Here is an 18718-nt window from a genome sequence, read left to right as displayed (position 1 = left end):
ACAGAGCAGAGAGACTCTCAGTATGAAACACACAGCATTCATAACCACAGAGCAGAGAGACCCTCAGTATAAAACACATAGCATTAATACACACAGAGCAGAGAGAGACTCAGTAATAAACACACAGCATTAATAAACACAGAGCAGAGAGACCCTCAGTATAAAACACACAGCATTAATACACACAGAGCAGAGAGACCCTCACAATAAAACACACAGCATTAATACACACAGAGCAGAGACCCTCAGTATAAAACACACAGCATTAATACACACAGAGCAGAGACCCTCAGTATAAAACACACAGCATTATAAACACAGAGCAGAGAAACCCTCACTATAAAACACACAGCATTAATACACACAGAGCAGAGAGACCCTCAGTAATAAACACACAGCATTAATAAACACAGAGCAGAGAGACTCTCAGTATGAAACACACAGCATTCATAACCACAGAGCAGAGAGACCCTCAGTATAAAACACATAGCATTAATACACACAGAGCAGAGAGACCCTCAGTGTAAAACACACAGCATTAATACACACAGAGCAGAGTGACCCTCACTGTAAATCACACAGCATTAATACACACAGAGCTGAGACCCTCAGTATAAAACACACAGCATTAATACACACAGAGCAGAGACCCTCAGTATAAAACACACAGCATTAATACACACAGAGCAGAGACCTTCAGTATAAAACACACAGCATTAATACACACAGAGCAGAGAGACCCTCAGTATAAAACACACAGCATTAATACACACAGAGCAGAGAGACCCTCAGTAATAAACACACAGATTTAATAAACACAGAGCAGAGAGACCCTCAGTATAAAACACACAGCATTAATACACACAGAGCAGAGAGACCCTCAGTAATAAACACACAGCATTAATAAACACAGAACAGAGAGACCCTCAGTATAAAACTCACAGCATTAATAAACACAGAGCAGAGGGACCCTCAGTAGAAAACACACAGCATTAATACACACAGAGCAGAGAGACCCTCAGTAATAAACACACAGCATTAATAAACACAGAACAGAGAGACCCTCAGTATAAAACACACAGCATTAATAAACACAGAGCAGAGAGACCCTCAGTATAAAACACACAGCATTAATACACACAGAGCAGAGAGACCCTCAGTAATAAACACACAGCATTAATAAACACAGAGCAGAGAGACCCTCAGTAGAAAACACACAGCATTAATACACACAGAGCAGAGAGACCCGCACTATAAAACACACAGCATTAATACACACAGAGCAGAGACCTTCAGTATAAAACACACAGCATTAATACACACAGAGCAGAGAGACCCTCACAATAAAACACACAGCATTAATACACACAGAGCAGAGACCCTCAGTATAAAACACACAGCATTAATACACACAGAGCAGAGACCCTCAGTATAAAACACACAGCATTATAAACACAGAGCAGAGAAACCCTCAGTAGAAAACACACAGCATTAATACACACAGAGCAGAGAGACCCTCAGTAATAAACACACAGCATTAATAAACACAGAGCAGAGAGACTCTCAGTATGAAACACACAGCATTCATAACCACAGAGCAGAGAGACCCTCAGTATAAAACACATAGCATTAATACACACAGAGCAGAGAGAGACTCAGTAATAAACACACAGCATTAATAAACACAGAGCAGAGAGACCCTCAGTATAAAACACACAGCATTAATACACACAGAGCAGAGAGACCCTCACAATAAAACACACAGCATTAATACACACAGAGCAGAGACCCTCAGTATAAAACACACAGCATTAATACACACAGAGCAGAGACCCTCAGTATAAAACACACAGCATTATAAACACAGAGCAGAGAAACCCTCACTATAAAACACACAGCATTAATACACACAGAGCAGAGAGACCCTCAGTAATAAACACACAGCATTAATAAACACAGAGCAGAGAGACTCTCAGTATGAAACACACAGCATTCATAACCACAGAGCAGAGAGACCCTCAGTATAAAACACATAGCATTAATACACACAGAGCAGAGAGAGACTCAGTAATAAACACACAGCATTAATAAACACAGAGCAGAGAGACCCTCAGTATAAAACACACAGCATTAATACACACAGAGCAGAGACCCTCAGTATAAAACACACAGCATTATAAACACAGAGCAGAGACCCACACTATAAAACACACGGCATTAATGCACAGAGCAGAGAGACCCTCTGTAATAAACACACAGCATTAACAAACACAGAGCAGAGAGACCCTCAGTATAAAACACACAGCATTAATACACATAGAGCAGAGAGACCCTCAGTAATAAACACACAGCATTAATAAACACAGAGCAGAGAGACCCTCAGTATAAAACACACAGCATTAATACACAAAGAGCAGAGACCCTCAGTATAAAACACACAGCATTAATACACACAGAGCAGAGAGACCCTCAGTACTAAACACACAGATTTAATAAACACAGAGCAGAGAGACCCTCAGTATAAAACACACAGCATTAATACACACAGAGCAGAGAGACCCTCAGTAATAAACACACAGCATTAATAAACACAGAGCAGAGAGACCCTCAGTAGAAAACACACAGCATTAATACACACAGAGCAGAGAGACCCTCACTATAAAAAACACAGCATTAATACACACAGAGCAGAGACCCTCAGTATAAAATACACAGCATTAATACACACAGAGCAGAGACCTTCAGTATAAAACACACAGCATTAATACACACAGAGCAGAGAGACCCTCACAATAAAACACACAGCATTAATACACACAGAGCAGAGACCCTCAGTATAAAACACACAGCATTAATACACACAAGAGCAGAGAGACCCTCAGTATAAAACACACAGCATTAATAAACACAGAGCAGAGAGACCCTCAGTATAAAACACACAGCATTAATACACACAGAGCAGAGACCCTCAGTATAAAACACACAGCATTATAAACACAGAGCAGAGAGACCCTCACTATAAAACACACAGCATTAATAAACACAGAGCAGAGAGACCCTCAGTATAAAACACACAGCATTAATACACACAGAGCAGAGACCCTCAGTATAAAACACACAGCATTATAAACACAGAGCAGAGAGACCCTCACTATAAAACACACAGCATTAATACACACAGAGCAGAGAGACCCTCAGTAATAAACACACAGCATTAATAAACACAGAGCAGAGAGACTCTCAGTATGAAACACACAGCATTCATAACCACAGAGCAGAGAGACCCTCAGTATAAAACACATAGCATTAATACACACAGAGCAGAGAGAGACTCAGTAATAAACACACAGCATTAATAAACACAGAGCAGAGAGACCCTCAGTATAAAACACACAGCATTAATACACACAGAGCAGAGACCCTCAGTATAAAACACACAGCATTATAAACACACAGCAGAGACCCACACTATAAAACACACAGCATTAATGCACAGAGCAGAGAGACCCTCTGTAATAAACACACAGCATTAATAAACACAGAGCAGAGAGACCCTCAGTATAAAACACACAGCATTAATACACACAGAGCAGAGAGACCCTCAGTAATAAGCACACAGCATTAATAAACACAGAGCAGAGAGACCCTCAGTATAAAACACACAGCATTAATAAACACAGAGCAGAGAGACCCTCTAGTATAAAACACACAGCTTTAATACACACAGAGCAGAGAGACCCTCAGTAATAAACACACAGCATTAATAAACACAGAGCAGAGAGAACCTCAGTAATAAACACACAGCATTAATAAACACAGAGCAGAGAGACCCTCACTAGAAAACACAGAGCATTAATACACACAGAGCAGAGAGACCCTCAGGAATAAACACGCAGCATTAATGCACAGAGCAGAGACCCTCACTATAAAACACACAGCATTAATACACACAGAGCAGAGACCTTCAGTACAAAACACACAGCATTAATACACACAGAGCAGAGAGACCCTCAGTATAAAACACACAGCATTAATAAACACAGAGCAGAGAGTCCCTCAGTGTAAAACACACAGCATTAATAAACACAGAGCAGAGAGACCCTCAGTGTAAAACACACAGCATTAATACACACAGAGCAGAGACCCTCAGGATAAAACACACAGCATTAATACACACAGAGCAGAGACCTTCAGTATAAAACACACAGCATTAATACACACAGAGCAGAGAGACCCTCAGTGTAAAACACACAGCATTAATACACACAGAGCAGAGAGACCCTCACTATAAAACACACAGCATTAATACACACAGAGCAGAGACCCTCAGTATAAAACACACAGCATTAATACACACAGAGCAGAGTGACCCTCAGTATTAAACACACAGCATTAATACACACAGAGCAGAGACCCTCAGTGTAAAACACACAGCATTAATACACACAGAGCAGAGAGACCCTCAGTATAAAACACACAGCATTAATAAACACAGGGCAGAGACCCTCAGTATAAAACACACAGCATTAATAAACACAGAGCAGAGAGACCCTCAGTATAAAACACACAGCATTAATACACACAGAGCAGAGAGACCGTCAGTAATAAACACACAGCATTAACAAACACAGAGCAGAGAGACCCTCAGTAATAAACACACAGCATTAATAAACACAGAGCAGAGAGACCCTCAGTGTAAAACACACAGCATTAATACACACAGAGCTGCGAGACCCTCACTATAAAACACACAGCATTAATACACACAGAGCAGAGACCCTCTGTATAAAACACACAGCATTAATACACACAGAGCAGTGAGACCCTCAGTATAAAACACACAGCATTAATACACACAGAGCAGAGACCCTCAGTATAAAACACACAGCATTAATACACACAGAGCAGAGAGACCCTCAGTAATAAACACACAGCGTTAATACACACAGAGCAGAGACCCTCAGTATAAAACACACAGCATTAATACACACAGAGCAGAGAGACCCTCAGTATAAAACACACAGCATTAATACACAAAGAGCAGAGACCCTCAGTATAAAACACACAGCATTAATACACACAGAGCAGAGACCCTTAGTATAAAACACACAGCATTAATACACACAGAGCAGAGAGACCCTCAGTATAAAACACACAGCATTAATGCACAGAGCAGAGAGACCCTCACTATAAAACACACAGCATTAATACTCACAGAGCAGAGACCCTCAGTATAAAACACACAGCATTAATACACACAGAGCAGAGAGAACCTCAGTAATAAACACACAGCATTAATACACACAGAGCAGAGAGACCCTCACTATAAAACACACAGCATTGATAAACACAGAGCAGAGAGACTCTCACTAGAAAACACAGAGCAATAATACACACAGAGCAGAGAGACCCTCAGGAATAAACACACAGCATTAATGCGCAGAGCAGAGACCCTCACTATAAAACACACAGCATTAATACACACACAGCAGAGAGACCCTCAGTGTAAATCACACAGCATTAATAAACACAGAGCAGAGAGACCCTCAGTGTAAATCACACAGCATTAATAAACACAGAGCAGAGAGACCCTCAGCATAAAACACACAGCATTAATACACACAGAGCAGAGAGAACCTCAGTAATAAACACACAGCATTAATACACACAGAGCAGAGAGACCCTCAGTATAAAACACACAGCATTAATACACACAGCAGAGACCCTCAGTATAAAACACACAGCATTAATACTCACAGAGCAGAGACCCTCAGTATAAAACACACAGCATTAATACACACAGAGCAGAGAGAACCTCAGTAATAAACACACAGCATTAATACACACAGAGCAGAGAGACCCTCAGTATAAAACAGACAGCATTAATACACACAGAGCAGAGACCCTCAGTAAAAAACACACAGCATTAAAAAACACAGAGCAGAGAGACCCTCAGTAAAAAACACAGAGCAATAATACACACAGAGCAGAGAGACCCTCAGGAATAAACACACAGCATTAATGCGCAGAGCAGAGACCCTCACTATAAAATACACAGCATTAATACACGCACAGCTGAGAGACCCTCAGTTTAAATCACACAGCATTAATAAACACAGAGCAGAGAGACCCTCACTATAAAACACACAGCATTAATACACACAGAGCAGAGACCCTCACTATAAAATACACAGCATTAATACACACACAGCTGAGAGACCCTCAGTGTAAATCACACAGCATTAATAAACACAGAGCAGAGAGACCCTCACTATAAAACACACAGCATTAATACACACAGAGCAGAGAGACCCTCAGTGTAAATCACACAGCATTATTAAACACAGAGCAGAGACCCTCAGTATAAAACACACAGCATTAATACACACAGAGCAGAGAGAACCTCAGTAATAAACACACAGCATTAATACACACAGAGCAGAGACCCTCAATATAAAACACACAGCATTAATACACACAGAGCCGAGACCCTCAGTATAAAACACACAGCATTATAAACACAGAGCAGAGACCCACACTATAAAACACACAGCATTAATGCACAGAGCAGAGAGACCCTCTGTAATAAACACACAGCATTAACAAACACAGAGCAGAGAGACCCTCAGTATAAAACACACAGCATTAATACACACAGAGCAGAGAGACCCTCAGTAATAAACACACAGCATTAATAAACACAGAGCAGAGAGACCCTCAGTATAAAACACACAGCATTAATAAACACAGAGCAGAGAGACCCTCAGTATAAAACACACAGCATTAATACACACAGAGCAGAGAGACCCTCAGTAATAAACACACAGCATTAATAAACACAGAGCAGAGAGAACCTCAGTAATAAACACACAGCATTAATAGACACAGAGCAGAGACCCTCAATATAAAACACACAGCATTAATACACACAGAGCAGAGAGACCCTCAGTATAAAACACACAGCATTAATACACACAGAGCAGAGAGACCCTCAGTACTAAACACACAGATTTAATAAACACAGAGCAGAGAGACCCTCAGTATAAAACACACAGCATTAATACACACAGAGCAGAGAGACCCTCAGTAATAAACACACAGCATTAATAAACACAGAGCAGAGAGACCCTCAGTAGAAAACACACAGCATTAATACACACAGAGCAGAGAGACCCTCACTATAAAACACACAGCATTAATACACACAGAGCAGAGACCCTCAGTATAAAACACACAGCATTAATACACACAGAGCAGAGACCTTCAGTATAAAACACACAGCATTAATACACACAGAGCAGAGAGACCCTCAGTAGAAAACACACAGCATTAATACACACAGAGCAGAGAGACCCTCACTATAAAACACACAGCATTAATACACACAGAGCAGAGACCCTCAGTATAAAACACACAGCATTAATACACACAAGAGCAGAGAGACCCTCAGTATAAAACACACAGCATTAATAAACACAGAGCAGAGAGACCCTCAGTATAAAACACACAGCATTAATACACACAGAGCAGAGACCCTCAGTATAAAACACACAGCATTATAAACACAGAGCAGAGAGACCCTCACTATAAAACACACAGCATTAATAAACACAGAGCAGAGAGACCCTCAGTATAAAACACACAGCATTAATACACACAGAGCAGAGACCCTCAGTATAAAACACACAGCATTATAAACACAGAGCAGAGAGACCCTCACTATAAAACACACAGCATTAATACACACAGAGCAGAGAGACCCTCAGTAATAAACACACAGCATTAATAAACACAGAGCAGAGAGACTCTCAGTATGAAACACACAGCATTCATACCCACAGAGCAGAGAGACCCTCAGTATAAAACACATAGCATTAATACACACAGAGCAGAGAGAGACTCAGTAATAAACACACAGCATTAATAAACACAGAGCAGAGAGACCCTCAGTATAAAACACACAGCATTAATACACACAGAGCAGAGACCCTCTGTATAAAACACACAGCATTATAAACACACAGCAGAGACCCACACTATAAAACACACAGCATTAATGCACAGAGCAGAGAGACCCTCTGTAATAAACACACAGCATTAATAAACACAGAGCAGAGAGACCCTCAGTATAAAACACACAGCATTAATACACACAGAGCAGAGAGACCCTCAGTAATAAACACACAGCATTAATAAACACAGAGCAGAGAGACCCTCAGTATAAAACACACAGCATTAATAAACAGAGAGCAGAGAGACCCTCTAGTATAAAACACACAGCTTTAATACACACAGAGCAGAGAGACCCTCAGTAATAAACACACAGCATTAATAAACACAGAGCAGAGAGAACCTCAGTAATAAACACACAGCATTAATAAACACAGAGCAGAGAGACCCTCACTAGAAAACACAGAGCATTAATACACACAGAGCAGAGAGACCCTCAGGAATAAACACGCAGCATTAATGCACAGAGCAGAGACCCTCACTATAAAACACACAGCATTAATACACACAGAGCAGAGACCTTCAGTACAAAACACACAGCATTAATACACACAGAGCAGAGAGACCCTCAGTATAAAACACACAGCATTAATAAACACAGAGCAGAGAGTCCCTCAGTGTAAAACACACAGCATTAATAAACACAGAGCAGAGAGACCCTCAGTGTAAAACACACAGCATTAATACACACAGAGCAGAGACCCTCAGGATAAAACACACAGCATTAATACACACAGAGCAGAGAACTTCAGTATAAAACACACAGCATTAATACACACAGAGCAGAGAGACCCTCAGTGTAAAACACACAGCATTAATAAACACAGAGCAGAGAGACCCTCAGCATAAAACACACAGCATTAATACACACAGAGCAGAGAGAACCTCAGTAATAAACACACAGCATTAATACACACAGAGCAGAGAGACCCTCAGTATAAAACACACAGCATTAATACACACAGCAGAGACCCTCAGTATAAAACACACAGCATTAATACTCACAGAGCAGAGACCCTCAGTATAAAACACACAGCATTAATACACACAGAGCAGAGAGAACCTCAGTAATAAACACACAGCATTAATACACACAGAGCAGAGAGACCCTCAGTATAAAACAGACAGCATTAATACACACAGAGCAGAGACCCTCAGTAAAAAACACACAGCATTAAAAAACACAGAGCAGAGAGACCCTCAGTAAAAAACACAGAGCAATAATACACACAGAGCAGAGAGACCCTCAGGAATAAACACACAGCATTAATGCGCAGAGCAGAGACCCTCACTATAAAATACACAGCATTAATACACGCACAGCTGAGAGACCCTCAGTTTAAATCACACAGCATTAATAAACACAGAGCAGAGAGACCCTCACTATAAAACACACAGCATTAATACACACAGAGCAGAGACCCTCACTATAAAATACACAGCATTAATACACACACAGCTGAGAGACCCTCAGTGTAAATCACACAGCATTAATAAACACAGAGCAGAGAGACCCTCACTATAAAACACACAGCATTAATACACACAGAGCAGAGAGACCCTCAGTGTAAATCACACAGCATTATTAAACACAGAGCAGAGACCCTCAGTATAAAACACACAGCATTAATACACACAGAGCAGAGAGAACCTCAGTAATAAACACACAGCATTAATACACACAGAGCAGAGACCCTCAATATAAAACACACAGCATTAATACACACAGAGCCGAGACCCTCAGTATAAAACACACAGCATTATAAACACAGAGCAGAGACCCACACTATAAAACACACAGCATTAATGCACAGAGCAGAGAGACCCTCTGTAATAAACACACAGCATTAACAAACACAGAGCAGAGAGACCCTCAGTATAAAACACACAGCATTAATACACACAGAGCAGAGAGACCCTCAGTAATAAACACACAGCATTAATAAACACAGAGCAGAGAGACCCTCAGTATAAAACACACAGCATTAATAAACACAGAGCAGAGAGACCCTCAGTATAAAACACACAGCATTAATACACACAGAGCAGAGAGACCCTCAGTAATAAACACACAGCATTAATAAACACAGAGCAGAGAGAACCTCAGTAATAAACACACAGCATTAATAGACACAGAGCAGAGACCCTCAATATAAAACACACAGCATTAATACACACAGAGCAGAGAGACCCTCAGTATAAAACACACAGCATTAATACACACAGAGCAGAGAGACCCTCAGTACTAAACACACAGATTTAATAAACACAGAGCAGAGAGACCCTCAGTATAAAACACACAGCATTAATACACACAGAGCAGAGAGACCCTCAGTAATAAACACACAGCATTAATAAACACAGAGCAGAGAGACCCTCAGTAGAAAACACACAGCATTAATACACACAGAGCAGAGAGACCCTCACTATAAAACACACAGCATTAATACACACAGAGCAGAGACCCTCAGTATAAAACACACAGCATTAATACACACAGAGCAGAGACCTTCAGTATAAAACACACAGCATTAATACACACAGAGCAGAGAGACCCTCAGTAGAAAACACACAGCATTAATACACACAGAGCAGAGAGACCCTCACTATAAAACACACAGCATTAATACACACAGAGCAGAGACCCTCAGTATAAAACACACAGCATTAATACACACAAGAGCAGAGAGACCCTCAGTATAAAACACACAGCATTAATAAACACAGAGCAGAGAGACCCTCAGTATAAAACACACAGCATTAATACACACAGAGCAGAGACCCTCAGTATAAAACACACAGCATTATAAACACAGAGCAGAGAGACCCTCACTATAAAACACACAGCATTAATAAACACAGAGCAGAGAGACCCTCAGTATAAAACACACAGCATTAATACACACAGAGCAGAGACCCTCAGTATAAAACACACAGCATTATAAACACAGAGCAGAGAGACCCTCACTATAAAACACACAGCATTAATACACACAGAGCAGAGAGACCCTCAGTAATAAACACACAGCATTAATAAACACAGAGCAGAGAGACTCTCAGTATGAAACACACAGCATTCATACCCACAGAGCAGAGAGACCCTCAGTATAAAACACATAGCATTAATACACACAGAGCAGAGAGAGACTCAGTAATAAACACACAGCATTAATAAACACAGAGCAGAGAGACCCTCAGTATAAAACACACAGCATTAATACACACAGAGCAGAGACCCTCTGTATAAAACACACAGCATTATAAACACACAGCAGAGACCCACACTATAAAACACACAGCATTAATGCACAGAGCAGAGAGACCCTCTGTAATAAACACACAGCATTAATAAACACAGAGCAGAGAGACCCTCAGTATAAAACACACAGCATTAATACACACAGAGCAGAGAGACCCTCAGTAATAAACACACAGCATTAATAAACACAGAGCAGAGAGACCCTCAGTATAAAACACACAGCATTAATAAACACAGAGCAGAGAGACCCTCTAGTATAAAACACACAGCTTTAATACACACAGAGCAGAGAGACCCTCAGTAATAAACACACAGCATTAATAAACACAGAGCAGAGAGAACCTCAGTAATAAACACACAGCATTAATAAACACAGAGCAGAGAGACCCTCACTAGAAAACACAGAGCATTAATACACACAGAGCAGAGAGACCCTCAGGAATAAACACGCAGCATTAATGCACAGAGCAGAGACCCTCACTATAAAACACACAGCATTAATACACACAGAGCAGAGACCTTCAGTACAAAACACACAGCATTAATACACACAGAGCAGAGAGACCCTCAGTATAAAACACACAGCATTAATAAACACAGAGCAGAGAGTCCCTCAGTGTAAAACACACAGCATTAATAAACACAGAGCAGAGAGACCCTCAGTGTAAAACACACAGCATTAATACACACAGAGCAGAGACCCTCAGGATAAAACACACAGCATTAATACACACAGAGCAGAGAACTTCAGTATAAAACACACAGCATTAATACACACAGAGCAGAGAGACCCTCAGTGTAAAACACACAGCATTAATAAACACAGAGCAGAGAGACCCTCAGCATAAAACACACAGCATTAATACACACAGAGCAGAGAGAACCTCAGTAATAAACACACAGCATTAATACACACAGAGCAGAGAGACCCTCAGTATAAAACACACAGCATTAATACACACAGCAGAGACCCTCAGTATAAAACACACAGCATTAATACTCACAGAGCAGAGACCCTCAGTATAAAACACACAGCATTAATACACACAGAGCAGAGAGAACCTCAGTAATAAACACACAGCATTAATACACACAGAGCAGAGAGACCCTCAGTATAAAACAGACAGCATTAATACACACAGAGCAGAGACCCTCAGTAAAAAACACACAGCATTAAAAAACACAGAGCAGAGAGACCCTCAGTAAAAAACACAGAGCAATAATACACACAGAGCAGAGAGACCCTCAGGAATAAACACACAGCATTAATGCGCAGAGCAGAGACCCTCACTATAAAATACACAGCATTAATACACGCACAGCTGAGAGACCCTCAGTTTAAATCACACAGCATTAATAAACACAGAGCAGAGAGACCCTCACTATAAAACACACAGCATTAATACACACAGAGCAGAGACCCTCACTATAAAATACACAGCATTAATACACACACAGCTGAGAGACCCTCAGTGTAAATCACACAGCATTAATAAACACAGAGCAGAGAGACCCTCACTATAAAACACACAGCATTAATACACACAGAGCAGAGAGACCCTCAGTGTAAATCACACAGCATTATTAAACACAGAGCAGAGACCCTCAGTATAAAACACACAGCATTAATACACACAGAGCAGAGAGAACCTCAGTAATAAACACACAGCATTAATACACACAGAGCAGAGACCCTCAATATAAAACACACAGCATTAATACACACAGAGCCGAGACCCTCAGTATAAAACACACAGCATTATAAACACAGAGCAGAGACCCACACTATAAAACACACAGCATTAATGCACAGAGCAGAGAGACCCTCTGTAATAAACACACAGCATTAACAAACACAGAGCAGAGAGACCCTCAGTATAAAACACACAGCATTAATACACACAGAGCAGAGAGACCCTCAGTAATAAACACACAGCATTAATAAACACAGAGCAGAGAGACCCTCAGTATAAAACACACAGCATTAATAAACACAGAGCAGAGAGACCCTCAGTATAAAACACACAGCATTAATACACACAGAGCAGAGAGACCCTCAGTAATAAACACACAGCATTAATAAACACAGAGCAGAGAGAACCTCAGTAATAAACACACAGCATTAATAGACACAGAGCAGAGACCCTCAATATAAAACACACAGCATTAATACACACAGAGCAGAGAGACCCTCAGTATAAAACACACAGCATTAATACACACAGAGCAGAGAGACCCTCAGTACTAAACACACAGATTTAATAAACACAGAGCAGAGAGACCCTCAGTATAAAACACACAGCATTAATACACACAGAGCAGAGAGACCCTCAGTAATAAACACACAGCATTAATAAACACAGAGCAGAGAGACCCTCAGTAGAAAACACACAGCATTAATACACACAGAGCAGAGAGACCCTCACTATAAAACACACAGCATTAATACACACAGAGCAGAGACCCTCAGTATAAAACACACAGCATTAATACACACAGAGCAGAGACCTTCAGTATAAAACACACAGCATTAATACACACAGAGCAGAGAGACCCTCAGTAGAAAACACACAGCATTAATACACACAGAGCAGAGAGACCCTCACTATAAAACACACAGCATTAATACACACAGAGCAGAGACCCTCAGTATAAAACACACAGCATTAATACACACAAGAGCAGAGAGACCCTCAGTATAAAACACACAGCATTAATAAACACAGAGCAGAGAGACCCTCAGTATAAAACACACAGCATTAATACACACAGAGCAGAGACCCTCAGTATAAAACACACAGCATTATAAACACAGAGCAGAGAGACCCTCACTATAAAACACACAGCATTAATAAACACAGAGCAGAGAGACCCTCAGTATAAAACACACAGCATTAATACACACAGAGCAGAGACCCTCAGTATAAAACACACAGCATTATAAACACAGAGCAGAGAGACCCTCACTATAAAACACACAGCATTAATACACACAGAGCAGAGAGACCCTCAGTAATAAACACACAGCATTAATAAACACAGAGCAGAGAGACTCTCAGTATGAAACACACAGCATTCATACCCACAGAGCAGAGAGACCCTCAGTATAAAACACATAGCATTAATACACACAGAGCAGAGAGAGACTCAGTAATAAACACACAGCATTAATAAACACAGAGCAGAGAGACCCTCAGTATAAAACACACAGCATTAATACACACAGAGCAGAGACCCTCTGTATAAAACACACAGCATTATAAACACACAGCAGAGACCCACACTATAAAACACACAGCATTAATGCACAGAGCAGAGAGACCCTCTGTAATAAACACACAGCATTAATAAACACAGAGCAGAGAGACCCTCAGTATAAAACACACAGCATTAATACACACAGAGCAGAGAGACCCTCAGTAATAAACACACAGCATTAATAAACACAGAGCAGAGAGACCCTCAGTATAAAACACACAGCATTAATAAACACAGAGCAGAGAGACCCTCTAGTATAAAACACACAGCTTTAATACACACAGAGCAGAGAGACCCTCAGTAATAAACACACAGCATTAATAAACACAGAGCAGAGAGAACCTCAGTAATAAACACACAGCATTAATAAACACAGAGCAGAGAGACCCTCACTAGAAAACACAGAGCATTAATACACACAGAGCAGAGAGACCCTCAGGAATAAACACGCAGCATTAATGCACAGAGCAGAGACCCTCACTATAAAACACACAGCATTAATACACACAGAGCAGAGACCTTCAGTACAAAACACACAGCATTAATACACACAGAGCAGAGAGACCCTCAGTATAAAACACACAGCATTAATAAACACAGAGCAGAGAGTCCCTCAGTGTAAAACACACAGCATTAATAAACACAGAGCAGAGAGACCCTCAGTGTAAAACACACAGCATTAATACACACAGAGCAGAGACCCTCAGGATAAAACACACAGCATTAATACACACAGAGCAGAGAACTTCAGTATAAAACACACAGCATTAATACACACAGAGCAGAGAGACCCTCAGTGTAAAACACACAGCATTAATACACACAGAGCAGAGAGACCCTCACTATAAAACACACAGCATTAATACACACAGAGCAGAGACCCTCAGTATAAAACACACAGCATTAATACACACAGAGCAGAGACCCTCAGTAAAACACACAGCATTAATACACACAGAGCAGAGTGACCCTCAGTATTAAACACACAGCATTAATACACACAGAGCAGAGACCATCAGTGTAAAACACACAGCATTAATACACACAGAGCAGAGAGACCCTCAGTATAAAACACACAGCATTAATAAACACAGAGCAGAGACACTCAGTATAAAACACACAGCATTAATAAACACAGAGCAGAGAGACCCGCAGTATAAAACACACAGCATTAATACACACAGAGCAGAGAGACCCTCAGTAATAAACACACAGCATTAACAAACACAGAGCAGAGAGACCCTCAGTAATAAACACACAGCATTAATAAACACGGAGCAGAGAGACCCTCAGTGTAAAACACACAGCATTAATACACACAGAGCTGCGAGACCCTCACTATAAAACACACAGCATTAATACACACAGAGCAGAGACCCTCTGTATAAAACACACAGCATTAATACACACAGAGCAGAGAGACCCTCAGTATAAAACACACAGCATTAATACACACAGAGCAGAGACCCTCAGTATAAAACACACAGCATTAATACACACAGAGCAGAGAGACCCTCAGTAATAAACACACAGCATTAATACACACAGAGCAGAGACCCTCAGTATAAAACACACAGCATTAATACACACAGAGCAGAGAGACCCTCAGTATAAAACACACAGCATTAATACACAAAGAGCAGAGACCCTCAGTATAAAACACACAGCATTAATACACACAGAGCAGAGACCCTTAGTATAAAACACACAGCATTAATACACACAGAGCAGAGAGACCCTCAGTATAAAACACACAGCATTAATGCACAGAGCAGAGAGACCCTCACTATAAAACACACAGCATTAATACTCACAGAGCAGAGACCCTCAGTATAAAACACACAGCATTAATACACACAGAGCAGAGAGAACCTCAGTAATAAACACACAGCATTAATACACACAGAGCAGAGAGACCCTCACTATAAAACACACAGCATTAATAAACACAGAGCAGAGAGACCCTCACTAGAAAACACAGAGCAATAATACACACAGAGCAGAGAGACCCTCAGGAATAAACACACAGCATTAATGCGCAGAGCAGAGACCCTCACTATAAAACACACAGCATTAATACACACACAGCAGAGAGACCCTCAGTGTAAATCACACAGCATTAATAAACACAGAGCAGAGAGACCCTCAGTATAAAACACACAGCATTAATACACACAGAGCAGAGAGAACCTCAGTAATAAACACACAGCATTAATACACACAGAGCAGAGAGACCCTCAGTATAAAACACACAGCATTAATACACACAGCAGAGACCCTCAGTATAAAACACACAGCATTAATACTCACAGAGCAGAGACCCTCAGTATAAAACACACAGCATTAATACACACAGAGCAGAGAACCTCAGTAATAAACACACAGCATTAATACACACAGAGCAGAGAGACCCTCAGTATAAAACAGACAGCATTAATACACACAGAGCAGAGAGACCCTCAGTAAAAAACACACAGCATTAAAAAACACAGAGCAGAGAGACCCTCAGTAAAAAACACAGAGCAATAATACACACAGGGCAGAGAGACCCTCAGGAATAAACACACAGCATTAATGCGCAGAGCAGAGACCCTCACTATAAAATACACAGCATTAATACACACACAGCTGAGAGACCCTCAGTGTAAATCACACAGCATTAATAAACACAGAGCAGAGACCCTCAGTATAAAACACACAGCATTAATACACACAGAGCAGAGAGAACCTCAGTAATAAACACACAGCATTAATACACACAGAGCAGAGACCCTCAATATAAAACAGACAGCATTAATACACACAGAGCAGAGTCCCTCAGCATAAAACACACAGCATTAATACACACAGAGCAGAGACCCTCACTATAAAACACACAGCATTAATACACACAGAGCAGAGACCCTCAGTATAAAACACACAGCATTAATACACACAGAGCAGAGACCCTCAGTATAAAACACACAGCATTAAAAAACACAGAGCAGAGACCCTCAGTATAAAGCACACAGCATTAATACACACAGAGCAGAGACCCTCAGTATAAAACACACAGCATTAAAAAACACAGAGCAGAGACCCTCAGTATAAAGCACACAGCATTAATACACACAGAGCAGAGTCCCTCAGCATAAAACACACAGCATTAATACACATAGAGCAGAGAGACCTTCAGTATAAAACACACAGCATTAATAAACACAGAGCAGAGACCCTCAGTAATAAACACACAGCATTAATAAACACAGAGCAGAGACCCTCAGTATAAAACACACAGCATTAAAAAACACAGAGCAGAGACCCTCAGTATAAAGCACACAGCATTAATACACACAGAGCAGAGACCCTCAGTATAAAACACACAGCATTAATACACACAGAGCAGAGAGACCCTCAGTATAAAACACACAGCATTAATACACAAAGAGCAGAGACCCTCAGTATAAAACACATAGCATTAATACACACAGAGCAGAGACCCTCAGTATAAAACACACAGCATTAATACACACAGAGCAGAGAGACCCTCAGTATAAAACACACAGCATCAATACACACAGCAGAGACCCTCAGTATAAAACACATAGCATTAATACACACAGAGCAGAGACCCTCAGTATAAAACACACAGCATTAATACTCACAGAGCAGAGACCCTCAGTATAAAACACACAGCATTAATACACACAGAGCAGAGAGAACCTCAGTAATAAACACACAGCATTAATACACACAGAGCAGAGACCCTCAGAAGAAAACACACAGCATTAATACACACAGAGCAGAGAGACCCTCACTAGAAAACACAGTGCAATAATACACACAGAGCAAAGAGACCCTCAGGAATAAACACACAGCATTAATGCGCAGAGCAGCGACCCTCACTATAAAACACACAGCATTAATACACACACAGCAGAGAGACCCTCAGTGTAAATCACACAGCATTAATAAACACAGAGCAGAGAGACCCTCAGTATAAAACACACAGCATTAAAAAACACAGAGCAGAGACCCTCAGTATAAAACACACAGCATTAATACACACAGAGCAGAGACCCTCAGTATAAAACACACAGCATTAATACACACACAGCAGAGAGACCCTCACTATAAAACACACAGCATTAATACACACAGAGCAGAGACCCTCAGTATAAAACACACAGCATTAATACACACAGAGCAGAG

This window comes from Heterodontus francisci, unplaced genomic scaffold (assembly GCF_036365525.1).
Source record: "Heterodontus francisci isolate sHetFra1 unplaced genomic scaffold, sHetFra1.hap1 HAP1_SCAFFOLD_405, whole genome shotgun sequence".
Lineage (NCBI taxonomy): Eukaryota > Metazoa > Chordata > Chondrichthyes > Heterodontiformes > Heterodontidae > Heterodontus > Heterodontus francisci.
This window is presented reverse-complemented; position numbering follows the sequence as displayed.